At 43.0% G+C, this 7,691-nt stretch overlaps 1 pseudogene; it reads right to left on the bottom strand.

Annotated features, from left to right (window-relative positions):
• Window positions 1-7,050: 7,050 nt before the first annotated feature.
• Window positions 7,051-7,691, bottom strand: part of LOC101989829 — a 1,955-nt pseudogene continuing 1,314 nt past the window's right edge.

The following is a 7,691-nucleotide window of genomic DNA, read 5'->3' as shown; positions in this document are numbered from 1 at the left end:
CCATAAATTTGGGTATGTTGTGTGAACATTTTCATTTAATTTTAGGAAGCCTTTAATTTCTCCCTTTATTTCTTTTTTGATCCATTGATGATTCAGATGTGGGTTGTTTAATTTCCACGTGTTTGTGGGCTTTCTGGAATTAGTGTTGCTGTTGAATTCTAGTTTTAAACTACGGTGATCCATAAGATACATGGAGTTATTCCAATTTTTTGTATGTCTTATGGTTTACTTTGTTATCGAGTATATGGTCAACTTTTGAGAACGTTCCGTAAGGTGCTGAGAAGAAGGTATATTCTTTTATGTTTGGAAGGAATATTCTATAGATGTCTGTTAAATCCATTTGAATCATAACATTTGTTAGTTCCTTTATTTCTCTGTTCATTTTTTGTCTGACTGACCTGTCCAGTGGTGAGAGTAGAGCTTTGGAGTCTCCCACTATTAGTTTGTGGGGTTTATGTATGATTAAAGTTTTAGAAGTGTTTCTTTTACATAAAAGAGTGCCCTTGTATTTGCGGCATAGATGTTCACTATTGAGATTTCCTCTTGATGATTTTTTCCTGTGACTAATATGAAATGTTTTTCTTTATCTCTCTTGATTGATTTTAATTTGAAGTCTATTTTGTTAGATATTAAGATAGCTACACCAGCTTGTTTCTTAGATCCATTTTATTGGAAAATTTTTTTCTCAACCCTTTACTCTGAGGTGATGTCTGTCTTTGAGGCTGAGGTGTGTTTCTTGTATGCAGCAGAAGGATGGATTTTGTTTTCATATCCAATCTGTTATCCTGTGTCTTTTTATAGGTGAGTTGAGTTCATTTATATTAATGGGTATTAATGACCAATGCTTGCTAGTCCCTGTTATTTTAGTTTTTTGTTGGTGATATTGTGTGCACTTTTCCTTTTGGGGGGTTTTGCTCCTATGAGATCATCTGTTGTCTATGTTCTTGTGGATTTAGCTGACTTCCTTAGGTTGGGGTTTTCCTTCTAGTACTTTGTGTAGGGAAGGATTTGTGGATAGGTGTTGTTTATATCTGGTTCTGTTGTGGATTATCTTGCTTTCTCTGTCTGTGGTAATTGAAAGTTTTGCTGGGTATAGTAGTCTTGGCTGGCATCTGTGGTTTCTTAATGTCTACATAACACTTGAATAGGACATTCTGGCTTTCATCGTTTCCATTGAGAAGTCAGGTGTTATTCTCATAGGTCTGCCTTTATATGTTACTTGATCTTTTTTCCATTGCAGCTCTTAATATTCTTTTTTAAAATTCTGTATGTTTAGTGTTTTGATTATTATGTGGCAAGGGGACTTTTTTTTGATCCAGTCTATTTGGTGTTCTGTAAGCTTGTATCTTTATTGGCATATCTTTTTTTAGGTTGGGAAAGTTTTCCTCTATAATTTTGTTAAATATATTTTCTGTGCTTTTGAGTTGGACTTCTCCTTTGACTGATGAGTTTATTTCCTCTACTGTATCTTCAGCACTTGAGATTCTCTCTTCCATCTCTTGTATTCTGCTGTTCATGCTTACATTTGTGGTTCCTGCTCATTTTCTCATAATTTCTGTTTCTATAATTTCCTCGGCTTGTGTTTTCTTTATTGTCTTTATTTCAGTTTTCAAGTCTTGAATAGTTTCTTTCATTTGTTTTGTTGTTTTTTCTTGGTTTTCTTTAAAGGATTTGTTGATGTCTTCAAATTTTTGTTTGTCTTTTCCTCCATTTCTTTGAATGGATTGCTCATTTCCTCTTTAAGGGTCTCAAACATTCTTCTAAAGTTATTTTTAGGTCATTTTCTTCTGCTTCATCTATATTTGGTTGTTCAAGTCTTGCTGTTGTAGGGTCTTTAGATTTTACTGGTGTTGTGTTGCTATTTGTGCTGTTGCTTGCATGTGTTCTTACCTTGTCTACCCATCTTTTCCTCTGATTGGTGTAGTTGGGGCTGTCTGTTACTCTGGTGATCAATCTTCCAGGTGCCAGTGGATCCAAGGTTCAGATAGTTGTTCCTCATGGTGCAGTCAGTGCCACAGTTCCAGTCACCCAGTTGGTCACTCCGTGTTCCTGGAGGTCGCTCAATGCTCCCAGGCTTTGCTCCACTCCTTTGGAGTTTGCTGTCTCAGGTCTGTTCTAACTTTGGTTGTTGGCTCAGACCTGTTTCTGTAAATGTCCTTGATCTGGATCCATTCCTGCAGAGGTCCCTGGCTTGGGGTTGGTCCTGTAAAGGTCTCTGACTCTGATAAACTCCCTCAGGGGTCCCAGACTTGGGTGCACCCAGATCCACAGACGTCCTGGCTCAGGCCTACTCCCTCAGAGGCCCCAGACTCATGCCCAGACCCACAGAGATCTCTGCTTCCTGCCTACACCCTCATAGGTCCCCACAGAGGTCTCTGGCTCTGGCCCACTCCCTCAGCAGTTGCTCTCCTGTACCTGGTCCTGTGGAGTTCTGTCTCAGGTCTTCTCTGGCCTAGGTCGCTGGCCCACTCCTATTTCCATAAATGTTCCTGGTCTGGATCTGCTCCCACTCACGTGGAGCTTGTCATCTAGGCCTGCTTCGGCCATGTTACATTCTTTTATGTTGTGGAATATTTGTTTAATGATGCAAAGATATGTTGCATTCTTTATGTTGCATTTGTTAACTCTGTAAATATGTGTTACTCTGCCTGTCTAAAACACCTGATTGGTTTAATAAAGAGCTGAATAGCCAGTAACTAGACAGGGGAGAAGAATAGGTGAGGCTGGCATGCAGAGAGAATAAATAGGAAAAGGAGAAGAGCAAGAGCTAGAAAAAGAGAAGGGGACACCAGGGGCCGGTCACCCAGTCACATAGTCAGCCATGGAGTAAGAAGGAATGAAAGAGATATAGACTGGAGAAAGGGAAAAGCCCAGAGACAACTTGCTAGAAACAAGCCAAGCTAAGGCTGGGCATTCATAAGTAAGACTAAGTCTCCAGGTACTTATTTGGGTGCTGGGTGGAGGGCCCCCAAAAGAGTTTTAAAAAAAAAACTATACCCAGAATAGCTAAAAATAATTCTGAACAATAAAAGAACTACTGGAGGCCTCACTATTCCCAATTTCCAGTTGTACTACAAAGCTATTACTATTATAATAAAACCAGCATGGTATTAGAATAAACAAAAAGATATGACCATTGAAAAGAGAAAGACAACCTAAGTATAGGGTAAAGGGTCAACTGGAGCAGGAAACCAATCTCTGAGCACCCTGACTCTGAACTCAGAGTCAGTGAAAGAAACACATCCTGGATCCGAGAGACCCGAGCCAGGGGAAGAAACATCTTTATCCCTGAACCCAGAATCAAAGAAACATGCCCTGACTCTGAAGCCAGTGCCAAAGCATAATTTGTCCCTAGAATCAGAGCCAGTGAAAGAAATATACCCTGGTCTTAAAATTAGAACCAAAAAGCTAAAAAGAACCAATGAAAGAAACACAATTTGACCTTGAAATCAGAGCCATCTCTGCCCCTTCCCAACTGCCCAACTGAACCACCCAGTCCCCAGGCAGGAAACCAACCAATCACTGAGCACTCTGACTCTGAACCCAGAGCCAGTGACAGAAACACTCTGGATCTGAGACCCGAGTCAGAGAAAGAAACATTTTTATCCCTGAACCCAGAACCAAAGGAACATGCCCTGGCTCTGAAACTAGTGTCACAGGAACACACTTTGTCTCTAGAATCAGAGCCAGTGAAAGAAATATTCTCTGGTCCTAAGATTAAAGTCAAAAGGCTAGAAAGGAACAGTGAAAGGAACACAGTTTGACCCTGAGATCAGAGCTATCTCTGCCTTTGACTAACTAAACTAACCAATCCCCGAGCAAGGAAAACTAACCAATAACTCTTCTCCCTGGGAAAACTCTGCCCCTAAAAAGCCTTATATAAGCCTCTCTGCCTGTTCAGTTGGAGGCTGTCTTTATCCCCTCCCCTCCCCACGCAGAGGCAACCACTCTCCTGGACTCTTCCTTCCCAAATAAATCTCTTTCTCAACAGAATCTTGAGTGACAGTCTTCATTCGCCAGTGCAGAATAAAAGACCCTGGCTGGGATGTCCTTTAGGGGACTGAGCTGAAAAACCTTGCTGAGATGCTCTCTTGGTGTGTGTGGGGGGGGAGGGTGGAGTAAGGATGAGCAAAACAGAAAACCTTGCTGGGACGCTTCCTAAGCAGGGCTGAGCAAGGCTGAGCAGAAAAAGTAACAACTTTTTGCTGGAGCCAGAAGTGATTGCTACATTTCTGCAGGGGTTTCCCCTTTAGTGGAGTGTTAGCAAAAGAAATAACATCTTAGGCCTGAGAAGTAGCAGATAGCTCTGCTAGAAAGTTCCTTCCCTTAGGGGAACAAAGCCGAGCTCAGCTTTAGCGGCTCTCCAGGATAGGAACAGCATTGTTGTAGCATGCAGGGACATCCCTGCACCCCATCTTCAGGTAGCCTGACTTCCCAACAAGTCAGGACACTTCTCCCCCAAGACAGAGCTGTCTTGTTGCAGCTCCAGACTCCAGAGATGTTTTTATTGTGGCTCTATACCTCCAGGACTGAGCTGTCCTACTGTGGCTCCAGCCTCCAGAGTTGTCCTATTGCAGCTTTCTGCCCCTCCAGAGCTGTCCTATTGTGGCTCTAAATGTAGCCAGGCTTCCGGATAAGTCAGGATATCTTTGCAGCTCTAGAGGTGTAATACTCACACTCCCCTACACTAAGACTTGAAAACTGATTTTGTTTTTCCAAATTCAACTTTTTATTGGTTCTTTGTGGATTTCACATCATGCATCACAATCCCACTTATCTTCCTGGCCCTTCCCATATGCCCTCTACCCTTGCAACCTCCCCAGGATAAAACAAGATAAAATTTAAAAACAAAGAGAAAAAAGGGAAAAAAGGAAAGATCTCGTTGTGGAAGCTTAGTGTGACACAGTGAGTCATCCTGTATGCCCTTCAATCCATATAGTATTACTTCCAAGTGTTCATTGCAATGAGTCACTGGTCCAGTTCAAGGTGTCTGGTTTTTACTACATCATCAATACTGGACCCTTATTGGAGTTCCTCTTGGATCTCTTGTTGTTGTTCTGTGTCACAGAGATTGTACTGCTTTGGGCCTGCAGGGTTGATCTCATCACGTGCTCCAGCAGGTCTTAGATGGGGTGGATGATGGGATGGATCAACTCATAGCTCTGGTTTTGGGTCTGGGTGATTGATGGGTTGGTCAGCCCACCAGCTCTCCTTTGTTCTCAATACCAGGTGAGCTCTCCAGCACCACCCCAACTAACTCACCCTATGTAGTAAGCACCAAGGTCAATTCTCTTGATCTTGTGTTCTTAAGATTGTCTCACCCACATCTATACCACTAGAGCCAGCTCTACTGTATTACCTAGTGGAGGTTTAGGGGCCACTATGCCCACTGCTGCAGCCGGTGGGATTCAGGGCCAGCTCTCTCACTCTAGAGACCCAAGGAATGGCTCTTCTACCTGTTGTAGGCCTAAAAGAGCATGAGGGGACTTCTCTCACTTGCCCATGCCACCGTATGGTAGCTAAGGGGTAGGGCTTGATCTCTCATGCTCATGTTTTTGGGGCCAGCTTACCTACACCTCCATCAATGGGGTCAGCTCTACTGTGTTGTCCAGGCACGGTACAGGGCCTACTCTCTCTAGTGATGCACCTGGTAAGGGCCAGGGTCAGCTCTCTCATTCTGATGTAGATGGCAAGGGGCATCGGGGAGGTCATCTTTCTGTCTCCCTTACCACATGTCAGACAAGGGGCTCAGGGTTAGCTCTCCCACACTTACAACCTTAGAGCAGACTCAACCATGTCCCTGCCTGCAGGGTTGGCGCTACTGTGGTGCCCAGGTGAGATCTTCTCTCCTAAGTGCTGTAGGCAGTGAGGGGCAAGGGGCAAAAGGAGGGACATCTCTCCCCTGCCCATGCCACATTACAGACAAGAAGTGGGGCTATGTCTCCCTTGTTTATGTCCTCAGTGTTGACTCACCTGGTCATCTCTGTTGTATTGTCCAGGTGAACTTCAGGGTCTGTTCTCTCTAGTGCTGAAGCCAGTGAGATGCTGGGACAGCTCACTGGCTCTCGTGACCTCAGACCCAGATTTCTCACCTGTCACAGGTGGTGAGGGGTCGGGGGAACACCTTCCCTTGTTCATGCCACTGTATGGCAGATGAGGAGTAAGATCATACCTCCCATATTCATGTTCTTGGAGTCAGCTCACCCTCATCCCTGTCAACAGAGTCAGCTCCATTGTGCTGCCCAGGTGAGGTGCAGGGCCTGCTCTCCCTAATGTTGCATTTGGTAAGGTGCTAGATCAGCTCTCCTGCCTGCCACAGGTGGTGAGGGGCTAAGGGAGTTTGAATACAGAATTTAATCAGGAAAATTAATTAAGAATTAATCAATCTCTGGGGACAGAATGGGGGACAGAGTGAGGAGAGAAGCAGAGTACCCTAAGGACCATTGGAGGTGATGAAATGACTGGACAATATAAAATGATCAGACATTTAAAAATTAAGACTGAAAAAGAATGTCTTACCCTGCCCCTCTCGTAAGCCAAAACAGGTGTGTTTGGAAACTTTAAATATGTTAAATATTAAAATTATAGCTTTTTTCCTTTAAAAAAATGTCTTGGGAAAAGCAGTTTTTCATATTTTAAATTAAAATCTAGCTAGACCATAATATTTGAAGCTGTACACTAAGAGGTTGCTGGGTTGGCAGGGTGCTAATGCAGTTCTTAGGTCTATCACACCAACAGAGGCGCTAAGGGTGGAATCCTGGGTAAGCCTGGCAGCTGGGAGCTTTCCTCTTGTAGTTCATCAGCTTCATCAAGGTTCCCTCCTTTCCCCTCCTTCCAGGGCACCTAACTGCCTGGGAGCAACTCCCCCACAAAAATATTTTTGATTCTCTCTTTCTTAATAGTTTCTATGTAGTTAATGGAATTATATTTACAAGATTTTTGGGTTTTGTTTTTTAGAATTCACAATTTCAAAAATACCTTATAATATGACCTCTTTGAACAGAAAAAAAGCACTCGTAGAAAAGGAAGGTGCTCAAAACATGGCTGCCCTTATCTTATTGCTGAAAATAGATAAACTTAGGTTAACAAAGAGATGTCACAAAAACGAACAAAAAAAATGCAGTCTGTTAAGCAGCCAACTGCATGCCACTTCTACAATGCAACATAGAGAGTCTATGCCCACCTCCTGCTCCACACATCACAACTTTGCTTCAGTGTGTGCCAAAGTCCCAGATGAAAATTCTTACAGTCTCAGGATTGATACCAAAAATGGAGAGTAACATCACCATCTCAGCAACCTTTAAAAGTAAGAACAGAATCAAAACAACAAAATAAAGCAAAATTGTTTTTTCTTAAAAAAATTCTTTAATATACAACAAGTATACTAAGGTTAGCTTTCAACTAGATATTAAGCTAAGGTGACACTAGACTAAGTCAAAAATCACTACCAAATGTGATTCAGAGAGACTGAAAAGTAGAAAGGAGAAGGGGGAGGGAAAGGGAAAGGGAGACCACCAAAGGAAAACAAACAGACCAAACCAAAATCATGGATTGAGATGAGATGTGGTCAACCCTCAATCTAAAGTGTGCCATCACTGGTTGGGATGAGGAGTGAGGCTGGTGGGGACTTCGCCCAGTCTTGCCTGGACATCCAGGTATGCTCTCAGAGTGAGATGGCAATGGAAGCACCT

Source organism: Microtus ochrogaster, unplaced genomic scaffold (genome assembly GCF_000317375.1).
Source record: "Microtus ochrogaster isolate Prairie Vole_2 unplaced genomic scaffold, MicOch1.0 UNK57, whole genome shotgun sequence".
Classification (NCBI taxonomy): domain Eukaryota; kingdom Metazoa; phylum Chordata; class Mammalia; order Rodentia; family Cricetidae; genus Microtus; species Microtus ochrogaster.
Note: the sequence above shows the minus strand (reverse complement) of the source record. Positions and strands in the feature narration are given on the sequence as shown.